Source organism: Halichoerus grypus, chromosome 13 (assembly GCF_964656455.1).
Source record: "Halichoerus grypus chromosome 13, mHalGry1.hap1.1, whole genome shotgun sequence".
NCBI lineage: Eukaryota > Metazoa > Chordata > Mammalia > Carnivora > Phocidae > Halichoerus > Halichoerus grypus.
This window is the reverse complement of record NC_135724.1, coordinates 48,614,634-48,636,524: the sequence shown is the minus strand read 5'-3', so window position 1 is coordinate 48,636,524 and position 21,891 is coordinate 48,614,634. Positions and strand designations below refer to the sequence as shown.

Sequence of the window (21,891 nt, the reverse complement as noted above, 5' to 3'; positions counted from 1 at the left end):
CATGCAGTAGCCCAGTATGTAGTAAGGAATAGTTTTTATTCTTATTGATCACAACTATCAAAGTCACAAGAAGGAGACTATAAAAATATAACTACCTTCTAAGAATCTAATAGGGAAGGAGAAGCTACGTTGTGTGTATCTGAAGTTAAACATACTCAAAAAAAGAGAGGTAATAAACTCTTCTTCAGATCCACACTCGTGGTGATTAATGAGCAGAACCTGCATGAAAAACAAAACAAAACAAAAGCCACTTAAATCTAGTAAGATGGGACTGAACCAGAGGTTAAAACTAGGAGCTTTGAAGTTAATAATAAGTACAGAAGGAATGAGCTTAACTGGTTGTTTCTTTTGTCTTACCCAACCAACTTTACATTTAAAAAAAAAAAAAAAGAAAGAAAAAGGGCCTTTCAAGAAGGAATACGTACTTCTACTAGAGAAAACCATGATCTTCTGAGATCTTTTAAGACAATGAAAGCTCAATAAAACCAAGAAAAAAGTAACTACATTTTTAAAAAATATTATGGCAAGTCAGAGAAGAGGCTGATTTTCTTAAACAATTTAGAATGATTTTTTGAGGAGAGGGGCAGGATCTTTGGGAAAAAAGTCTAGTAATAAGCTTAGTAAATGTAACAATCTGAAGTATTTAAAATGAGAATTCATTTAAAAAATAGAGCACCCAAAGATAAAGTAAGCTTCAGGTGATTATAATTATGATTGGTTAAAAAAGTTCTCAAGATTTGAAAAGGAGCAGAACAACAGCCACAGAAGTCATTTTTTTTTTCAATTTAGAAATTAAATCTGAATTTAAGTAAACAATTTTTAAAACATATAAAAGATATCACCTCTTTAAAAACAAATTTATATTACTATGTTAATCTGGGAAACACTTAAAATAAATCCATTTTCAATAAAATGAAAATGGAGACTTTTAGTTTTAAAAGTTGAACTACAAACTCAATGAAGAACTAGAAAATTTAAGTAACCCTCACTTTTATAAGAAAGTCATAGGTGGGGGGAGCCTGGGTGGCTCAGTCGTTAAACGTCTGCCTTCAGCTCAGGTCATGATCCCAGGGTCCTGGGATCGAGTCCCGCATCGGGCTCCCTGCTCTGCAGGAAGCCTGCTTCTCCCTCTCCCACTCCCCCTGCTTGTCTTCCCTCTCTCGCTGTGTCTCTGTCTGTCAAATAAATAAATAAAATTAAAAAAAAAAAAAGTCATAGTTGGGAGCCTGGGTGGCTCAGTCAGTTAAGTGTCTGCCTTCGGCTCAGGTCATTCCAGGGATTGAGCCCCGCATCGGGCTCCCTGCTCAGTGGGGAGCCTGCTTCTCCCTCTCCCCCTGCTTGTGTTCTCTCTCTAATAAATAGATAAAATCTTAAAAAAAAAGTCATAGGGGCGCCTGGGTGGCTCAGTCGTTAAGTGTCTGCCTTCGACTCAGGTCATGATCCCAGGGTCCTGGGATCGAGCCCGCATCGGGCTCCCTGCTTGGCAGGGAGCCTGCTTCTCCCTCCCCCATTCCCTCTGCTTGTGTTCCCTCTGTCGCTGTGTCTCTCTCTGTCAAATAAATAAAATCTTAAAAAAAAAAAAAAAGTCATAGTTCCTCAGCTGAATTATCTAAAGAAAATTTGGTAAGTTATTTTCCTATTATCTTTAAAAAGAAAAATGCTGGTCTAATGTCATTATATTGCACTATAGGCACTAAAGAAATTATTTTGTTTTACTATCTTTTTAGTATTAAACTTTCTCTTGAAACAACTTGACACTTGCACATTCATACAGAAAATGTGACATAATTTTATGTTTTAAATATGGGTCTGTTTCTTCATGTACTTAAAAGCAGCAGGATTTTGCAAAGGGCAGATTATGATTTTTTAAGTTTCATGAAGACAGCATATTTTAGTGAAAACTATTTAAGAGTTCTGGAGTAAAAGTTCAGGGTTTAGGGGCACCTGGGTGGCTCAGTCAGGTGAGCAACTGCCTTCGGCTCAGGTCATGATCCCAGGGTCTGGGATGGAGCCCCGCATCAGGCTCCCTGCTCAACAAGGAGCCTGCTTCTCCCTCTCCCTCTGCCTGCTGCTCCACCTGCTTGTGGTCTCTCTCTCTGTCAAATAAATAAATAAAAATCTTTAAAAAAATTTTTTCAGGGTTTAAAGCCTTGTTTTGTTGTTACTAGCTATATGACCTTGCGCAAATTACAAACTCTCTGTTTCCTGATCTAGGCTATGTACAAAATGGCTGTCATCACCTCCATCACTTAGTTATTAAGAGGGCTGTATTTAATTCCTCACACAGAGTAGCCACTCAGTAACTTCCATTCTACCTTCCTAATGATATCAAACTAAGATCAGTGCACTACTCTAAGAAAACACAAGTTAATTAATAAAGTCCCCAAAGTTAAATACAACATCATGGACAGATGAAAGAAGCATGCTGGCTCATGTCTGTCAAATAACATACTCAAGACATTTATATGCCTCAACTGCAGTTATCTCTTTCTTGGAGTTAATAACCACACGATCCTCCCAACTTTAAAAAGTTTAGAGGAGACTATCTGCTGCTTGAAACTAAGGCAGAGGGGAAGGTTGTGGGGGAAGGGCACATACAATTTAGAGGAATAATCAAACAGCCACAGCTTTCTGCAAAGATATAAATTCCAATGCAGTGCATTTACACTTCTCACCTTTAGTTCTAACATGTTACACACATCCCTCTGCTAGTGAGTAGTGTTTTCCAAACCCCAAATTTTCTTAATTCACCCATCTGGCTGTGAAAGCTTTATATTCCTAAGAGCAATCAGTGATTATTTGTTGTTCCTTGCCACTGTACTTACTCTAAACTTTAGAATCTATAGAATCTAAAGAATGGAAAGGATTTCTCCTCTCTTTCCATTTAAAAAAGGTATTAATTGAAAACAAAATACATTAAGTGGCAGATACACTGATGTATACAATTGTCAAAATTCACCGACCAAACATTTAAGATCTGTGCATTTAACTGTATGCAAATTATACCCCAATTTTTAAAGTTCATACTAATCACTTTCATAAAAGGCTGAATGAGAATACCCATGAAAGAATACCCTGAGAAATAAAACAACCAGCTTTTAAAAAAATTACCAATATTCAAGAAAAAAGACAAAGAGGGAGAACCTTTAGATTAAAAGAGACTTAAGAGATATACCAACAAATGCAAAATACAGATCTTAATTCAAACAAATAAACAGTATAGAAATTATATTTGGAGAGCTTTGAACCCTAAGGAAATATCTGATATTAAGGAATTAACTAATTTTTTTAAGGTGTGGTTATATTCTTCAAATAACTTTTATGTAAAAAACAATAATCTTTTCATCTTTTAAATCTGAGTGATTTAGTTTTTTTTTCCTTTTAGCTTATCTATATTTCCTAGTTATTCTACTTTAATAAAATGGTATAATAAAGGTATTAAAATACTTAACTATCCCAAGCAGCTGGTTTTAAGTGCATGTTTGGACCTTTTTTTTTGCAAACATAATCGTATATTGTCAGCATTACTGATAAAGATAGGTTGACTCAGTGTGACCTTCACTGAACTTTAAAAGTATGATTAAGTCGAGGGAAACGGGTGGCTCAGTCAGTTAAGCATCTGCCTTCAGCTCGGGTCGTGATCCCAGGGTCCTGGGATGGAGTCCCGCATCGGGCTCCCTGCTCAGCGGGGAGCCTGCTTCTCTCTCTGCCCTCTGCCTGTCACTCCCCCCTACTTGTGCTCTGTCAAATAAATAAAAATCTTAAAAAAAAAAAAAAAAAAAGTATGAAAAGTTGAATAATTAGATGGAAAAATTCAGTCAATTCAAGAAATATGTACTGACCACCTACCATGTGTGCACACCACTGATCTAGGCAGCATACAAAGCAATAAAGAAGACTTTAAAAATCAGTAAGACCGAGATTCAAATCCAGACTCTGCTACTTACTAGCTGTGTTGCCTTGGGCCAATTACTTAACCTCTCTAAACCTTGGTTTCCTCACCTATAAAATGGATATAAAAACAGACATTTTTCCAAAGAAGACATCCAAATGGCCAACAGACACATGAAGAAGTGCTCAACATCGCTTGGCATCAGGGAAATCCAAATCACAATGAGATACCACCTCACACCAGTCAGAATGGCTAAAATTAACAAGTCAAGAAACAACAGATGTTGGTGGGGATGTGGAGAAAGGGGAACCCTCCTACACTGTTGGTGGGAATGCAAGCTGGTGCAGCCACTCTGGAAAACAGTATGGAGGTTCCTCAAAAAGTTGAAAACAGAGCTACCCTACGACCCAGCAATTGCACTACTGGGTATTTACCCCAAAGATACAAATGTAGGGATCCGAAGGGGCACGTGCACCCCACTGTTTATAGCAGCAATGTCCACAATAGCCAAACTATGGAAAGAGCCAGGATGTGCATCAACAGATGAATGGATAAAGAAGATGTGGCATATATATACAATGGAATATTATGCAGCCATCAAAAGGAATGAAATCTTGCCATTTGCAACAACGTGGATGGAACTGGAGGGTATTATGCTGAGTGAAATAAGTCAATCAGAGAAAGACATGTAGCATATGATCTCACTGATATGAGGAATTCTTGATCTCAGGAAACAAACTGAGGGTTGCTGGATTGGTGGGGGGTGGGAGGGATGGGGTGGCTGGGTGATAGACACTGGGGAGGGTATGTGCTACGGTGAGTGCTGTGAATTGTGTAAGACTGTTGAATCACAGACCTGTACCTCTGAAACAAATAATACATTATATGTTAAAAAAAAAAAAGAAGATAGTAGGAAGGGAAAAATGAAGGGGGGGAAATCGGAGGGGGAGGCGAACCATGGGAGACTATGGACTATGAGAAACAGACTGGGGGTTCGAGGGGGGGAGGGAGGATGGGTTGGCCTGGTGGTGGGTATTGAATGGAGCACTGGGTGTTATAAGCAAACAATGGATCATGGAGCACTATATCAAAAACTAATGATGTAATGTATGGTGATTAACATAATAAAAAAATTTTTAAAAACCTGTAATACAAAATTACTGAGAACCTGAGAAAATATGATAAAATATTAAGCACAGTACCTAACACAAATAATATACACCCAATAAATAATAGCTCCTATTATTATCATTATGGTAACAGCATTTTTTTGCAGGTTTTTTCATCTGTGATACTTTTTTTTTTTAAAGATTTTATTTATTTGAGAGAGAGAGCACACGAGCAGGGGGAGGGGTAAAGGGATAGGGAGAAGCAGACTTCCTACTGAGCAGGGAGCCTGACATGGGATTCGATCCCAGGATCCTGGAATCGTGACCTGAGCTGAAGGCAGATGCTTAACCAACTGAGTCACTCAGGAGCCCTCATCTGTGATACCTTCACAAGGTCATTTGTGATCTGGCTCCTCACCTACCTCTTCAAGCTTCCCCTCTTGAAGCTTTCCTAACACATGACCCAGTCACAGGTCATAATATTTAAAATATCCCAACTTTTACACCCACTATTCCTCTGGTCCAATGCCTCTGCTCTATATTCTCTTGGGCACAAAGGACCCCTAACTTGTCCTTTCTGACTCTACTCAAGTATTAACCTCACTTTTCCAATCTTTGTTGGATATCCTTATGCTCTATATTCAGAGAGTACCCTGTATGTATTACTACTCTAGCACTTTCCATAGGATTTAGATATGTTTACTTATCTATCTGTCCCTTGTGCTGCCTGTGATCTTACATGATGGAAAAAACTATGTTTTTAATAGTAATTTTTAAAATTTAATAATTTTAATAACTTTTAAACTATGGAACATAGTAATTAATAATGTTTGAAAAACAAATAAGCCTAGAAAAAAATTACCTCATGAGATTTTTCATTTTTTACAGATTTAAAAAAAAAAAAGTGAAAAAGGTTAGTTAACTAGCAATGGTCATATAACTAATAAGAGACTCACTAGAAAACCACATCTTTCTAATTTAATTAAGCTCACTCACATTCTTCTCTATTATGCCACAATGACCTCAAGAATCTTAACAAATCGAATAGGAGAAATAAATAATACAAATGTCTGTAATAGAAGGTGCAATCCATATACCTCTATGCTTGAAAGTTTTCCTTGATTCAAACTAAACTTTTTATATCCTGAATTCAATGTTTCTGAATCCAGAATTAGTCTTACAACCAATGTGCATATTTAATGCATTTCTTTTTTTTTTTTTTTTTTTAAAGATTTTATTTATTTATTTGAGAGAGAGAGTGAGAGAGAGAGAGAGCACAAGAGGGGGGAGCGGGAGAGGGAGAAGCAGACTCCCTGCTGAGCAAGGAGCCCGATGCGGGACTCGATCCCGGGACTCCAGGATCATGACCTGAGCCGAAGGCAGTCGCTTAACCAACTGAGCCACCCAGGCGCCCTAATGCATTTCTTAATTCCAAAAAAAGCAGTTATCAAATTGAAGCTTGAACCTCCAAGAGAAGGCAAAATAATATTTTAAAAAGTATTACAATGATTTTAAGCAGAGAAAAAACTTTTATTGGGATTAAAGAGGAACCCAAAAGTGTTTCACAGAAGAGATGGTATTTCCCCTTTAAGAGTACAGATGAGAATAGGAAGGCATTCCCAGTGGTAGAATGTACAAACTAAAAAACAGAGGTGGAAAATTATAAGCCATGCATAAGACAATGAGTGTATCAATTTTGCTAGAGAAGAGAATTTATAAGGAAATTATGAGAAATACATTTACAAGGGCAGACAAGAACCAATAATGTACAGGGGCCATGAATGCTTGGGAGAAAAAGGGAGAAATCAAGAAAGATTTTAGATAAGCAAAAATCGTGACTATAGTTGAGCCCAATGAAGATGAATTTGGCAGCTCTATATAGGCCAGATGGACAACAGCAAAAAAAAAAAAAAAAAAAAAGTCGTAACATGGATTTCAATTTCCATTTATAAACATAAATTATGTGTCAAGTGTCACTTAAAACCTTTGTATTGTTAAAAATTCAAAAGAACATGAAAGATCATCTGAGAGGACTTTAGTTTAAAAGTAATTGGTGTGAATTTATTTCTCTGAGCTAAATTATATCATACAATATATTTTGTTGAAATTCAAATAAAAAGTAAAAAACTATAGTCTATTATTCAAGGACTCTAGAGTCAATTTCATTACTTAGTACCTATGTTTGACTTTAGGCAAATACATATCCTTCTTTCTGCTTATTTCCTCATTTATAAATTAACTGTAACTATTTCATGATTCGCTAAAAGAAATAAGGAGTTTCATAGAGGTAAAAAGTTGGATCAGCCCCTGGTAGACAGGAAGCCTTTAATTAATGTCATTTGTTATCGTTATTGTTGTTATTATTTCTCCTAAATGTAAAATAACTTATATAGGAATTTAAGTTTTAAGTTAGGAAAATCTGACTCTATTCTAAAGGCACTTTATGGACTTTTCATTTTTTTAGATACATTACGACAGCAAGATTTTTCTGGTTTGCTGCAATATTTAAGCTGAATGAATAAAAGCTAGAACCTCTGAAAACTTCTATTCCTCCAGTGAAACTAGTTGTTTTGCCAAATCCTTTATTCAAGGACCAATTCTCTTTGATCTAGGAATGATGGAAGCTACAGGGATCTGGAGTTTTAGGATGACTAGGCTGTCAAGGTTTAAAATGAGAAATACCATATAGACGATATAAGTTCCAAAAGGACCAAGACTTCATCTGACACACCACTATATCCCAAGCTCATAGCACAGTAAATCAAGTACATAATATTTATTTTTGAAAGGATGGCGCATGCTTGAAGAGCCAAAACCTCTATTTATGAAACCAAAAGCTTAATATCCCTCCATGCCTCAGTTTTGCAATCCAGGAAAAGAGGAATGAAAACTACTTCAATGGTTAACAGTGAATTGAGTAAGTTAATACTTACAGAAGAACTACAATAATTAACTACAACTGAGAAACTGGAAGCTTGAGAGGGCAATAATGGAAGGATCAAGGAGTCAAATGTTTATAAATATTAAAATTAAAGGCAATCAACAGGACTAAAAACAAAACTATAACAGAAATTAGAAGAAAAGATTTTACACACACACATTTATATACAGCTTTATAAATATAAGCTGTACATACATAGCTTGATTTATTTAGTTATGCTGTAAACACTCAAACAGAAAAAAGTGCTTTATCACTGGAGAATGGGACTGGAAATAGAGAAAAGGTAAGGAGACTTTCACTTTTCATTTTATATCTTGTAATATTGGTGAAATTTTCACTTCCAGGTATATACACTGCTTTTTATAAATTTTTAATAAGTTGAAGAATAAAAAATTCGAAGGCCACTCTTTCATTTACCGAAATTATAATCTTTTTAAGGAAAAGAATGTGAAAAGAAAATTTTCTCCACAGTAGAAGTTTGAAGAACAAATGTCCTTAAAAGAACAAAAGTATTTAAATGTTCTTTCTTGTGGGTAATACAATGATGATATATAATAAAAAATTCTCAATAATGCCTTTTCGTAATTAAAGACCATATGATACTGAAATGCAATTTTAAAAATTATTTTGGGGGCACCTAGGTGGCTCAGTCGAGTGTCTGACTCTTGATTTTGGCTCAGGTCATGATCTCAGGGTTGTGGGCTCTGCGCTCAGCGGGGAGTCTGCTTGAGATGCTCCCCCTCTGCCCCTCCCCACACTGGCGCGTGCACGTACTCTCTCTCTCTAAAATAAATAAATCTTTAAAAAAATCATTTTGGAAGGAACTCAATGATTTAGAGAGTGACATCTATTTTTTAAGTTATTTCCCATTCCTCAAACATCCTGATATGTATGTATTTTTTTTAATAATAAATTTTTCTCAGGGAATGGTGAAAACTAAGTCCTAAGAAAGAAGTTTTCAGGAGAGGTGCTTTATATGTTCTGAACAGCATAACATTTTCATAGATAAAATGAAAGAGTCTTAAAACTATTTTGAGGTCAATAATTTCTGATTAAGAAAAACAAAAACCTAAAAGAGAAGTGATGAAATCTGGTCTCTATGAAAGTAACCCAATTTATCATTCAGAAGAGTCCAGAATTCAATTTGTGCTATTAGTATTTTACTATATGGTGGTAACTTTCTTAATTGATACCCACCTAATTAACTTGCTGGATTAACTAATGCTCACTTTTCCCTGGGTAACAGAAACTGATACCTGGAGCACACTGACAGACAACCAGTGAACAACCTTGTTATCCCACACCTGAGTGAGACAGGATTACCAAGTATCATTTGTTCCTAAACTTGTTTATGCCAATTTATTATTATTACTTTTTAAAGATTTTATTTATTTGAGAGGAAGAGAGAGAGCACAGAAGGGGAGTGAGAGGGAGAAGTAGACTCCCCGCGAAGCAGAGAGCCTGACAGTGGGGCTCGACCCCAGGACCTGGGATCATGCCTGAGCCAAAGGCAGATGCTTAACCGACTGAGCCACCCCAGTGCTCCTATTTATTATTTTTAACTATAAAATGTAACCAAATATTAGCTAAATAGTGGAAAGATAGTTGTTCTAATGAAGATAGATAGAATACTCTGGAAAAAAGCAAAACAGGCCAAGCCTCTTTTAAAAATCAAAAATATAACAAGAATAATTCTGTACCCAGATTCTCAGATTGCTTTGCAATGTCTAAATTCTTGCTCTATTTTTTTTTTTAAGTATATCACAGAGACTAGCTATGAGTATCATTTATATGAGAAAAAAACCAAAGCTAATCAGCGGATCTAATCAGCGGATCCATACTCAAAGAAAGAGTCTCCCCATAGCAATTACATTTAATATAAATGTATATGCTTCAAGTTATAGTAAAATGTTTATACTATGTAATGACCATACAGAAAACATTTCCCTTTGCCTATCCTATAGCCATTCCCTCCCATTCTTTTTTTGCCCCATTTTGTTTGGTAATATCTGCACAAATTATGATTAATCTAAGTGTTTCTCAACAGGGCTATTACTGACATTTTCAGCTAGATGTTCTACCTTTTTTGGAATGGCATTGCAAAAAGTTTAGCACCCTCAGCCCCTACCCACTAAATGTCAACAATATTCTCCACATATTTCCAGATGTTACCTACTAGAAGTTGTGTAACAAACATCAAATTCCCCTACCTTGAGAACCACTGGCACAAACCAATAATCATTATCTTTGTTCTTTTTGCCAGATTTTTGCTTTCCTAGCTCCCTTGCAGCTAAGGGTAGTTACCAGACCTAGTTCTGGTAAATGAGACGAAAGGAACTTTGTAAGAGCTTCTGGAAAAATGCTGTCCTTCACTGATAAAAGGAAAAAGCCACTTGAAAGGCCCTGTCTGATAGGGTACCCACCCCAACTAACATTCTTGTTTTAAATTTGAACACAGTATCTGGACTACAACAGTCTACTTTAAGGACCATGAAGTGGTCCTTCACAGCTATGAAGCCAGAAAGTCAATACCTTAAGAGAGGAGAGCACTGAATGAGAAACAGCCAGCACTCATGATGACATAGTTGAACTGCTGGATGGAACAACCCTAAAACTACGAACCTCCAGACTTCTTAATATATAGCCTTAGAATTTAAGCCATTATTCAGGTACTCTGATATCAAGGGTCCACTTGAATCAACTTTTTTGATTAACTGACCCAATTCTCCAATTTTGTCAGTTTAAAGAACTTCTACTATAATTACAACATCAAAATCTATTACTATAGGAATAGTATTTCTCATAAGATATCCTTGGGTCAGACCTAATGCAAAGTAAAACAAGAGGAATTATGAGATTCTTTTCTCTCCTGTCATTCTCAAATACTATGGAATCCTAAATAGCTCTTTATTAGGATTCACCAATTTAGTTAAGCACTTTTCAACATACATAATGACTTTCCAATATGTAAGAAATATTTTATTTGATGTAAATCTTGTCTCAAGGTTATGTGGGGCTTAGGGCACGAATATACTGACCTCCTCAATATTGGTCATAATTTTTAAAAACTCATAGTCCAAACTCCACTCCTATACCCAAATATAAATGGAGCCTCCATTACTGAAAAATGTTCTCAAAATGTACATCTTTTTTTTTTTTTTTTAAGATTTTTATTTATTTTTTTGACAGAGAGAGAGACAGCAAGAGAGGGAACACAAGCAGGGGGAGTGGGAGAGGGAGAAGCAGGCTTCCCGCTGAGCAGGGAGCCCGATGCGGGGCTTGATCTCAGGATCCTGGGATCATGACCTGAGCCGAAGGCAGACGCTTAACGACTGAGCCACCCAGGCACCCCTCAAAATGTACATCTTTGGGAGTTATATTCCCAGTTAGGATAAAGCATGTCACAGAAGATCACTGTTCCTCTTTTAATAAGAAAATAACCAATAAACTAAAAGCCATGTTTTCTTTAAAAGCACTGAAGAGCTATGGATTGATTTCCAGGGATGAACTAACCCTTCCTAGGAGAGCAGAGACCAGTGGCCATTTTTATCCTAAGACACTGACCAAGCCTGGGAGCATGAGCATGAGAAAGAAAAACTGCCATAGGAAGAGGACAAGGAGAAGAGTGTCCTGCTGGAACAAGAAAAACCAAATCTTAATGGCTAAGTGAGTTAGCATGGCTGTCTGAAATATGGAGGAGCTTCAAACACAGAAATAATTCTCCACCGGGACATTTGCTGAGTTGAGCTGGAAGGTACTGAGAGATCTATAGAGTTTAGATCCTCAATTTCTTCTGGAGAGAGGCACCTGATCCCAACCTCAGAACATTAGAAACCGAAATGGATGGGAAAACAAACTAAAATTTCATCCCAACTCGAGTCTTTTTTTTTAAGTAAGCTCTACGCCCAACAGGGGTTTGGAATTCACAACTGTAAGATCAAGAGTCACATGCTTGGGGTGCCTGGCTGGCCCAGTACATAGAACATGCGACTCTTGATCTTGGGGTCATGAGTTCGAGCCCCACATTGGGGGCAGAATTTACTATAAAAAAATAAAATAAAAAAGAGTCACATGCTCTACCAACTGAGCCAGCCAGGCCCCCCAACTCAATTCTTAATTAGATCTAAGAGATCAGCCCCTGCTGCTTGACAGGATATAGGTGCCTGACAGCAGAAAGGTTAAACTCTTGGGAACAATGAAAGGGCAAGCTCTACTTCAGTCTCTACTATCCGTTCATGCACAATGCCAATAAAAATACCCAATAAAAAATTTTGAGACTAGATTTAGAAAGCTAAAAATATTGTCAAGAGGGAGCCTGGGTGGCTCAGTTGGTTAAGCGACTGCCTTCGGCTCAGGTCATGATCCCAGCATCCTGGGATCGAGTCCCACATCGGGCTCTCCCTGCTCAGCGGGGAGCCTGCTTCTCTCTCTGCCTTTGCCTGCCACTCCCCCTGCTTGTGCTCTCTCTCTTTCCGTCAAATAAATAAAATCTTTAAAAAAAAAAAAAATATATTGTCAAGAGGTCAGTTCTTCCCAACTTGATCTACAGATTCAATTCAATCTCAATCAAAATCCCAGCAAGTTATTTTGCGGATACTGACAAAATGATTCTAAAATTTATATAGAAAAGCAAAAGAGGTAGAATAGCCAACACGATAGTGAAGGAGAGGAACAAAGTGAAAAGACTGATGCTACCTGACATCAAGACTTACTATAAAGCACACCCTGTCTGGTGACAGGGTCTGGGGAAGGGGTGCATGTCTGGCCACAAAGGTGGCAAGAAGAAGCCCCTGAAGCAGCCCAAGAAGCAGGCCAAGGAGATGGATGAGATAAGGCATTCAAGCAGAAACACAAAAAGGAGCAGAAGAAATTCGAGGAGCTAAAAGTGATGTCCATGGTGAAGGGACCCTGGCTACAGGTGGAATTAAGAAATCTGGCAATGAGTTGTTCTTGTGCCTGAGGCAATGGTGATCCTTAATTCTATTCCTGTTTAAACATCTGTAGCCACCTATAACTACAATGAAGTGCTGTCTCAGATAGTGATGGACATTTAAGAATAAACTTTTGTAAAAAAACCAATCATTAAAAAAAAACTTAGATAAAACTACAGTAATCAAGACAGTGTGATACTAGTGAAAGAAGAAACAAACAGATCAGAGAGCCCTGAAATAGACCTATATAAATATAGTCAACCGGGGCCCCTGGGTGGCTCAGTCGTTAAGCATCTGCCTTCGGCTCAGGTCATGATCCCAGGGTCCTGGGATCAAGCCCCGCATCGGGCTCCCTGCTCAGCGGGAAGCCTGCTTCTCCCTCTCCCACTCCCCCTGCTTGTGTTCCCTCTCTCACTGTGTCTCTCTCTGTCAAATAAATAAATAAAATCTTTAAAAATACATATATATAGTCAACTGATCTTTGATAAAAAAGCAACTGCAATGCAACAGAGACAAGACAGTCTTTTCAACAAATGTTGCTGAAATAACTGGACATCTACATATGAAAAGAATGAATTTAGGTACAGACTTCACACCCTTCACAAAAATTAACTCAAAATGGATCATAGAAATATAAAAGGCAAAACCATAAAACTCCTAGATAATAACAAAGAAGAAATCCAGATAACCTTCAGTATGGCAATGACTTTTTAGGTGTAACACCAAAGGCACTGCACATCATTAAAATTAAAAACTTCTACTCCGCAAAAGACACCATCAAGAACATGAGAAGACAAGCTGCGGATTGGGAGAAAATATAAGAGATAGCTGATAAGGGCTGTTATACAAAAGATACAAAGAATTCTTAAAACTCAACAATAAGAAAAACAACCCAACTAAAAAGTGGACCGAAGACCTGAACAAACACATCACAAGAGAAGATATACAGATGGCAAATAAGCATATGAAACATGTTCCACATCACAGGTCATCAGGGAAATGCAAATTACAACGAGATACCACTACACACCTATGAGAACAACCAAAACCCAAAATAATGACAACACCACACACTGGTAAGGACATGGAAAAGGAAATCTCATTCACTGCTGATGAGAATACCAAATGGTAGAGCCACTATGGAAAAGTTTGGCAGTTTCTCACAAAACTAAACTTAATCTTACCATACAACCCAGCAATCACACTCCTCAGTATTTATGAAAAGGAGCTGAAAACTTATCTCCACACAAAAGCCTGTACCTGCACCTGGATGTTTATTGCAATTTTATTCATAATTGCCAAAACTTGGAAGCAATCAAGATATTCTTCAGTAGGTGTATGGATAAATGAAATACAGTATATCCAGATAATGGAATATTATTCAGCACTAAAAAGAAACGAGCTATCAAGCCATGAAAAGATATGGAGTAACTTTAATTCCATATTACTAAGTGAAAGAACTCAATTATGAAGAAAACTATATAGTGTATGATTCCAATCATATAGCATTCTGGAAAAGGCGAAACTATGAAGACAGTACAAAAGATCAGTATTTGCCAGGGATTAGTAGGAAGGCAAGGGTAAAAAGGAAGAGAACAGAGGATTTTAAGGGCAGTGAAATTATTCTGTATGATACTATAATGGATACATGTCATTATAAATTTTTCATACCCCATGGAACAACACCAAGAATGAGCCCTGGGGCACCTGGGTGGCTCAGTCGTTGAGTGTCTGCCTTCAGCTCAGGTCATGGTCCCAGGGTCCTGGGATCGAGCCCCGCATCGGGCTCCCTGCTCCGCGGGAGGCCTGTTTCTCCCTCTCCCACTCCCCCTGCTTGTGTTCCCTCTCTCGCTGTGTCTCTGTCAAATAAATAAATAAAATCTTTAAAAAAAAAAAAGAGCCCTAATAAAAACTATAGATTTTGAATAATAATGGTGTGTCAGTACAGGTTCATCAATTATAACAAATGTATTAGTATGAGGATATTGAACATGTGTGTGACGGAGGGGGGGGGTGGAGGGTAATATATGGGAAATCTCTGTACTTCCTGCTTAATTTTGCTATGAATCTAAAACTACTCTGGGGCACCTGGGTGGCTCAGTTGGTGAACTGTCTGTCTGCCTTTGGCTCAAGTCATGATCCCAGCGTCTTGGGATCGGGCCCTACATTGGGCTCCCTGCTCAGTGGGGAGTCTTGCTTCTCCCTCTCCCTTTCTCTCCCCCCCCCGACCCCACTTGTGCTCTCTCTCACACACTCTCAAATAAATAAAATCTTTAAAAAAAAAAAAAAAGTCTATTACCACAGGGGAAGGGAGGGAAAACTGAATGGGAAGAAATCAGAGAGGGACACAAACCATGAAGACTCTGGACTCTGGGAACCAAACCGAGGGTTACAGAAGGTAGAGGGTTAGGGGGATAGGGTAACCGGGTGATGGGTATTAAGGAGGGCACGTGTGGTGATGAGCACTGGGTATTATACATAACTAATGAATCACTGAAAACTATATCAAGAACTATGATGGCTAACTGAACATAATAAAAAAATTGTTTTTATCAGCACTAAAAAATAAATAAAAAATAAAAAAATATAAATCTATTTAAAAAAAAAACTTAATGAGACCATGGACAGAATTGGGAAATTATGATCCAAGATCAAGAAGAAAAAAGTCAATAGAAACAGGCCCAGTGATGACCCACATGTCTGAACTAGCAGAAAAGAACTTGAAAATTTCTGTAATAAATGTTAAAGATTTTAAAGGAAAAGATGGACAAACTAGGGGCGCCTGGGTGGCTCAGTCAGTTAAGTGTCTGCCTTCGGCTCAGGTCATGATCCCAGGGTCCTGCGGTCAAGCCCCGCATCGGGCTCCCTGCTCTGCGGGGAGTCTGCTTCTCCCTCTCCCTCTGCCTGCTGCTCCCCCTGCTTGTGCTCTGTGTCAAATAAATAAAATCTTAAAAAAAAAAAAAAGAGAGAGATGAACAAACTATGTGAAAAGGATTTCCACAGAGAAACTGAAACTTCCAAAAATGTACATGCCGTGATAGAAAGATAATTATTTTCATATATACAAAGGAAAATACATCTTATATAAAATTTTAAAATGAAACTGAAGAAAAACCACTGGCATAAAATGATCTTACATATTATAAGAAAAGGAGTTAAACTACTTTCACTATTTTTCTAAATGAGGAATGAACCACTTTAGCACCTAAATTCAGTCAGGTATGTAATTCTATATGCAAACCTAGTTAATAAACCTTTAACTGCCACAGTGAATTTAAATTTGGGCTGCTTTTATATATTTTGAAGTACATTCCCAATAGTTTTTTTTTTTTTTTTAAAGATTTTATTTATTTATTTGACAGAGACAGACACAGTGAGAGAGGGAACACAAGCAGTGGGAGTGAGAGAGGGAGAAGCAGGCTTCCCGCGGAGCATGGAGCCCGATGTGGGGCTCGATCCCAGGACCCTGGGATCATGACCTGAGCTGAAGGCAGACGCTTAACGACTGAGCCACCCAGGCGCCCCCATTCCCAATAGTTTTATTTTGCCTAACACATCAAATATACAAATATATTTCATTTCCCCCCAAAAGATATTTATAGTATCAATTCCCAATCAATAAATATCAGAGTTGTGAAAGCCCAGAAACATTTTCTGGTTTAATATCATTTTTATATGAGATAACTGAGACTCAAACACTCTTGTTTTCTGGCTTCAGATCAGAATCTGCCCTTTAATTCAGTGTATTTGTTGAGACCCTACTGCACACTGGCAGGTGCTATTTAAATGTGATAAACAGAGTATCAAGGACTCTGCTCTGACAAAGCTTCTACTCCAGTGGGAGATACACCAAACAAATTTTCACAGTGGGGAAAATGATCTAAAGAAAATAACACTGGGGCACCTGGGTGGCTCAGTCGTTAAGCATCTGCCTTCAGCTCAGGTCATGATCTCAGGGTCCTGGGTTGAGCCCTGCATCGGGCTCCCTGCTCGGCAGGAGGCCTGCTTCTCCCTCTCCCACTCCCCCTGCTTGTGTTCCCTCTCTAGCTGTGTCTCTCTGTCAAATAAATAAATAAAATCTTTAAAAAAAAAAAAAAGAAAGAAAGAAAATAACACTAATACTGCTTGAGTAGGGAGAAAGGGAGCCACTTTGTACTGGGTGTTCAGGGAGGGCATCTCTGAGATTTTAAGACCTAAATGAAGAGAGCTGGTGTGCGAAGATCTGAGAGAAAACAGTCCAGGAAAAGGTAAAGTAAGTACAAACACACTAGGAATGGAATGTGGCTGGAGTGGTTTAGGAACAAAAGAAAGAGATATACGAATGGAATATAGCAAGTATGGGTAAGAGTGTTAAGAGATGAGATTAGAGAAGCTGGAGTATGTGAGGCCTTGATGCCACAGTAAATACCCTGGATTTTAGTCTGTGTGTGATGAGAATTCACTGGACAATTTTAAATAAAGGAAGTATATAATCTAAGTTTTTAAAAGATGGCTGAGACAAAGACCATAGGGAAACAAAAATGGAAGCTGGGAGACCAGTTAGGAAAGCATTACTAGGCAGGAAATGATGACAGCTTGGTTTAGAGTAGAAGCACAGTGGACATGATAGAAGTGGGAGGATTTGGAATCTATTTTGAAGGAGAGATTTACTAATGATAAGTATAGGAGTATACTTTGAGTATACTTCTTTGAGTATATGGAGTGCAAAAAGAAAACTGAAGGAGTATTCTCAAGTTTTCAGTTTGAGGAAATGAGTTAGATGGTGGCACCGTTTCCAGAACTGGGAAAAGCAGAGGAAGAATAGATTAAAAGAAGTTTTTATTTGCCACTAGATACATTATAGGTTCTCCCTCCCCCAGAATTTGTAAACTCTTTTTAAAAATGTAAAAACTGGGGCGCCTGGGTGGCTCAGTTGTTAAGCATCTGCCTTTGGCTCAGGTCATGAGCCCAGGGTCCTGGGATAGAGCCCAGAGTTGGGCTTCCTGCTCAGCAGGAAACCTGCTTCTCTCTCTCCCACTCCCCCTGCTTGTATTCCCTCTTTCACTCTCTCTCTGTCAAATAAATAAATCTTAAAAAAAAAAAAAAAAAAACTTGTTGCATGTAACATTCATTCTAAAGGCATTTTTCCTCCACTATGTGGCCCTCCATACCAAAGCAAAATTAATTTCTGACTAAGATCTGGAAGTGCTGCTCCCATCCTATATTTATATATCATAATATTCTCAGTCTTTAAGATACAACAAAGTAGAAAAATTAAAAATCAGAGTCAGGGAAAAGATAAACAAAAACTTGAGATATAAAATGTTTGATAATTTTTATGTAATAAATTCCTACCTGTTTCTAACGACTATTTCTCAATTTTCAACACAGGGTATGATAGGCTTACCTTTAAGCAGAGAAACTCGATGTAACTCAGACCATCAGTCCCTCCTACAAATATACTTGCTCCCTATACCCCAGTGATGCCAGAGTACAGTTCTAAGGACCAATGCAGCTTTGCTTCAGATTCCTTTCCCATTCCCAATATTTTAAAATCTCTACTCCTGGGGCACCTGGGTGGCTCAGTCAGTTAAGCGTCTGCCTTCGGCTCAAGTCATGATCCCAGGGTCCTGGGACTGAACCAGGGGTCAGGCTCCCTGCTCCATGGGGAGTCTGCTTCTCCCTCTCCCTCTGCCCCTCCTCCCCCTGCTTGTGCTCTCTTGCTCTTTCAAATAAATAAATCTTTAAAAAATAAATAAAATCTCTATTCTTGCTCTATTACTTCTCTTTTCTTTAACACCCAGTTTCCTTTTTCCTAACACCTTCAAAAGGAATATAGAAAAAGTATGTAGAAGTACATTAACACGTATTCAAATTTCACATTAATCAAAGATTAAGTAAGAGTTCCTGGATCATGGTGTCCCTGACTCAGCTTTCTGTAGCAGCACTAATGAGAACTCTCTTTGACAATACAAATGTTCTACACCTACTAACTAATAAGGTAGCCTCCAGCAAGATATGAATGTGACTACTGAATACTGGCTAGTGTGAGTGAGGAACAGCACTTTTTGAGATATATATCAATATCTCTCTTTTATTTTTTATTGAAGTATAGTTGATAAACAGTGTTACATGACTTTCAGGTATACAACATAGTGATTCGACAAATCTATACAACTACTCCATAATTATGCAGGGCTCACAAGTGTAGCTATCATTGGTCACCATACACTATTACAATACCATTAATTATATTCCCTATGCTGTACTTTCATCCCCGTGAGGAGGAACAGCATTTTTATTTTGATGGTTTAGTACATGATACTGGAGAGTGTAGCTCTATAGCCAATCAGGAATCTGTCAAATCTTTCTTCAGTTTTTCTTGTCATCAATTTCCCCATTTCTACCAATGCCATAGTAATCCAATACCACACACACCACTACATGTACTACTCTCTCCTTTTATTTCACTAAAATATTATTTCTCAGAGTGCCTGGGTGGCTCAGTCAATTAAGCATCTGATTCTTGGTTTCAGCTCAGGTCATGATCTCAGGGTCATGAGACAATGCCCAGCCCCACATGTGGCTCCGAGATCAGCATGGAGCCTGCTTGAGATTCTCTCCCTTTAACTGTCCCTCTCCTTTTGCCCCTCCCTCTCCTTTTGCCCCTCTCCCTCTTTCTCTAAAAATAAGTAAATAACATCTTAAAAAAAAAAAAATTTTAAAATTTTTTAAATACTGTTTTTCTGCCTACATTGAACATTATTTAAATTTAACTGTATCATTCACAATGCTCAAAATTCAGTATCTAAAAGAAAAGAAAGAAAAACGCCAAATGGCATCAAAACCAAAGTATCACAATCTGACCTGATGCATTTTTCTGATCTTTTTACCAAATCTCTGATTCAGTAAGAAAAAAAAAAATTTACTCATTATTCCCCACAAAGATGTTAAGCTTTCTCATTAGCTATTCTATGCAATCAATAATAGATGACCTCCTTGTGTCTGTCCATTTAAAAAAAAAAAAATCAAATCTTAACTTTTCCTCACCCATGAAAACAAATCCTTCTGATCACTGCTCCACCAAAGTAATTATCACTTCTAAATTGTAAAGCTACTTTATAATTAAATTTAAATAATTAATACTGACTTACTGCTTTAATAAATCTCTTATTGTTAACTTTTCATTTCTTTCAGGCTTTGCTCCTAACCTTGAAGGCAAGGGCATATCATATACCCTGGAGTATATATATATACCCTCCACAGAGCTTTTATTCAGTCAGATATTAATTAATTCAAAGGAGAGAAAAGGAAGGATGGAGGAAAAAAGGATTAAGTTAGAAATTTCTCTGCAAAGAACCCAAACATGATTCCTTGGCTACATACTAAAAGTTCAAAATATAGCTGAATTCTGGATAGGCTCCAGGCTTGGCAACATTCCTCAGTGTTCTAGTGGGAGTTTTTCCTGCTTTCTCTTCATACCTTTAGCAAAGAGTACCCCCAGATGATCAAGGGAAACTGAAGTGTCTGTAGGTCTAAACCAGAGTCCAGGCTCCTCCTGAAGCATTAACAAGCTCCTTCCTAAATAGCTTCTAATAAGTTAGATAAAATGCATTTCCTCAAATGGCATCAATGAGGCAGATGGGGTGCTATGAAGGAATAGAGAGCATCATCACTCTTTCTCCTACCAAAGAGGATAAGGAAAAAAAATATTTTAACCAGCCAAAAAAAAAGGCTCTGTGGGCATCAATTTCTACGATGACTAAATAATTTAAATATGATTTTAATCTTTTGAAAAGGTCTTTAGCCATTTTTAACTGTTACAGATTATTACCATGTCTAAAGGAAAATTTTTACCCTAAGGAAAAGCTATTTATTTCCTTAAAAATGTATGATTAAAATTTTAAAAGTAAAACTCATTGGGATCTAATTTATTCTATTTTTAAATAGTCTTAAATAGCTCAACACTTTATTTCCAGTCCCCGAACACTGTTCATTTAAAGCCAGAACACCAAATGACTTCTTTTCTATGTGCTTCTCTCCAGGAAACAAACAGGTAAAACTGACATTTTAAAATTAGATGTTTTCTCAAACACCTTAAGAGTGCTTAAACTTCAATTATATCTCAATTTATTAAAAGAAAGAAAAAAAAGTGCTTAATCCAAAAACACAATACTAGCTGCTCATTAAATGTACAAAAATGCAAAGCACCACACTGGGTGCCCAATAAATGCTTAATGTCCCAACCCCAAATCCAGAGCTGTGATCACAGCAGAACATCTTTAACATAATACATATGTTTTTATCCTCTGTCCATACACTAAAAAAGAACGCTACAATGTTTTGGAGGAGTTTCTACTTTAGACTATGTATACCTACATTTGAAAATAGCAGAAGATAAGAATATTGATCTTGATGTTAGCAAAGGATGGCCAACTGCTAAACTCAATTCCTTCTCTTGAGCTTATTTCAAAAATAATAAAATAACCCATAGCTCTGTCCCATCAAGGTTGGGGTGGGGGGATTAGGAGGAGGATAGGGCTGGGGCAGGAATCAATCTTCCCTAAATTGCTACATTGTTTTACAGCTTTGCAAGAGCCAGAATTTGTTTAGAAGGTGATGACTCCATCTTGTCCCATAAACCAGCTTCCCTTGGTACTGTGGAAGCGCAGAGTACATATTTTCTTACTAATTTCTTTGCTGTTACTCTCAGAAATTAAGATCTTCCCTTAAGATGAAAAATTAAGCCTTTTAAACCTAATACAAAAGTGATCACAAGAATTAAATGATGTAAACTGAAAACTCATTTAAACTAACTTCTACCAGATTTATGTACATTGAATAAAATGTTTTTGCCCCAAGTATTCCATAATTTAGCTATCTGATAGAACTATTTTTGTTTTCAAGTTGTAAGGATATTAATACAGTAAAACTGGAAAAGTACAAATTTCAAACAATAAATCAGTATCTAGCTATAGATATTTTATGTCCACACAGCTTATACTGCATTTAGTTAGGTGACAGAAGAGGGTGTGTGTG

At 37.4% G+C, this 21,891-nt stretch overlaps 1 protein-coding gene across 12 annotated transcripts in view; it reads right to left on the bottom strand.

The window, feature by feature from the left end:
* Positions 1 to 21,891, bottom strand: part of ESCO1 (establishment of sister chromatid cohesion N-acetyltransferase 1) — an 81,697-nt gene that overhangs the window by 10,461 nt on the left and 49,345 nt on the right. Inside the window, exon 9 of one of the 12 annotated variants that reach the window (XR_013443365.1) lies at positions 96 to 219. The exons of the other annotated variants lie outside the window; for them this stretch is intronic. The gene's annotated coding sequence lies outside the window, so the exon portion shown is untranslated. The remainder of the gene's footprint in view (positions 1 to 95; positions 220 to 21,891) is intronic. 12 annotated transcript variants of the gene reach the window in all.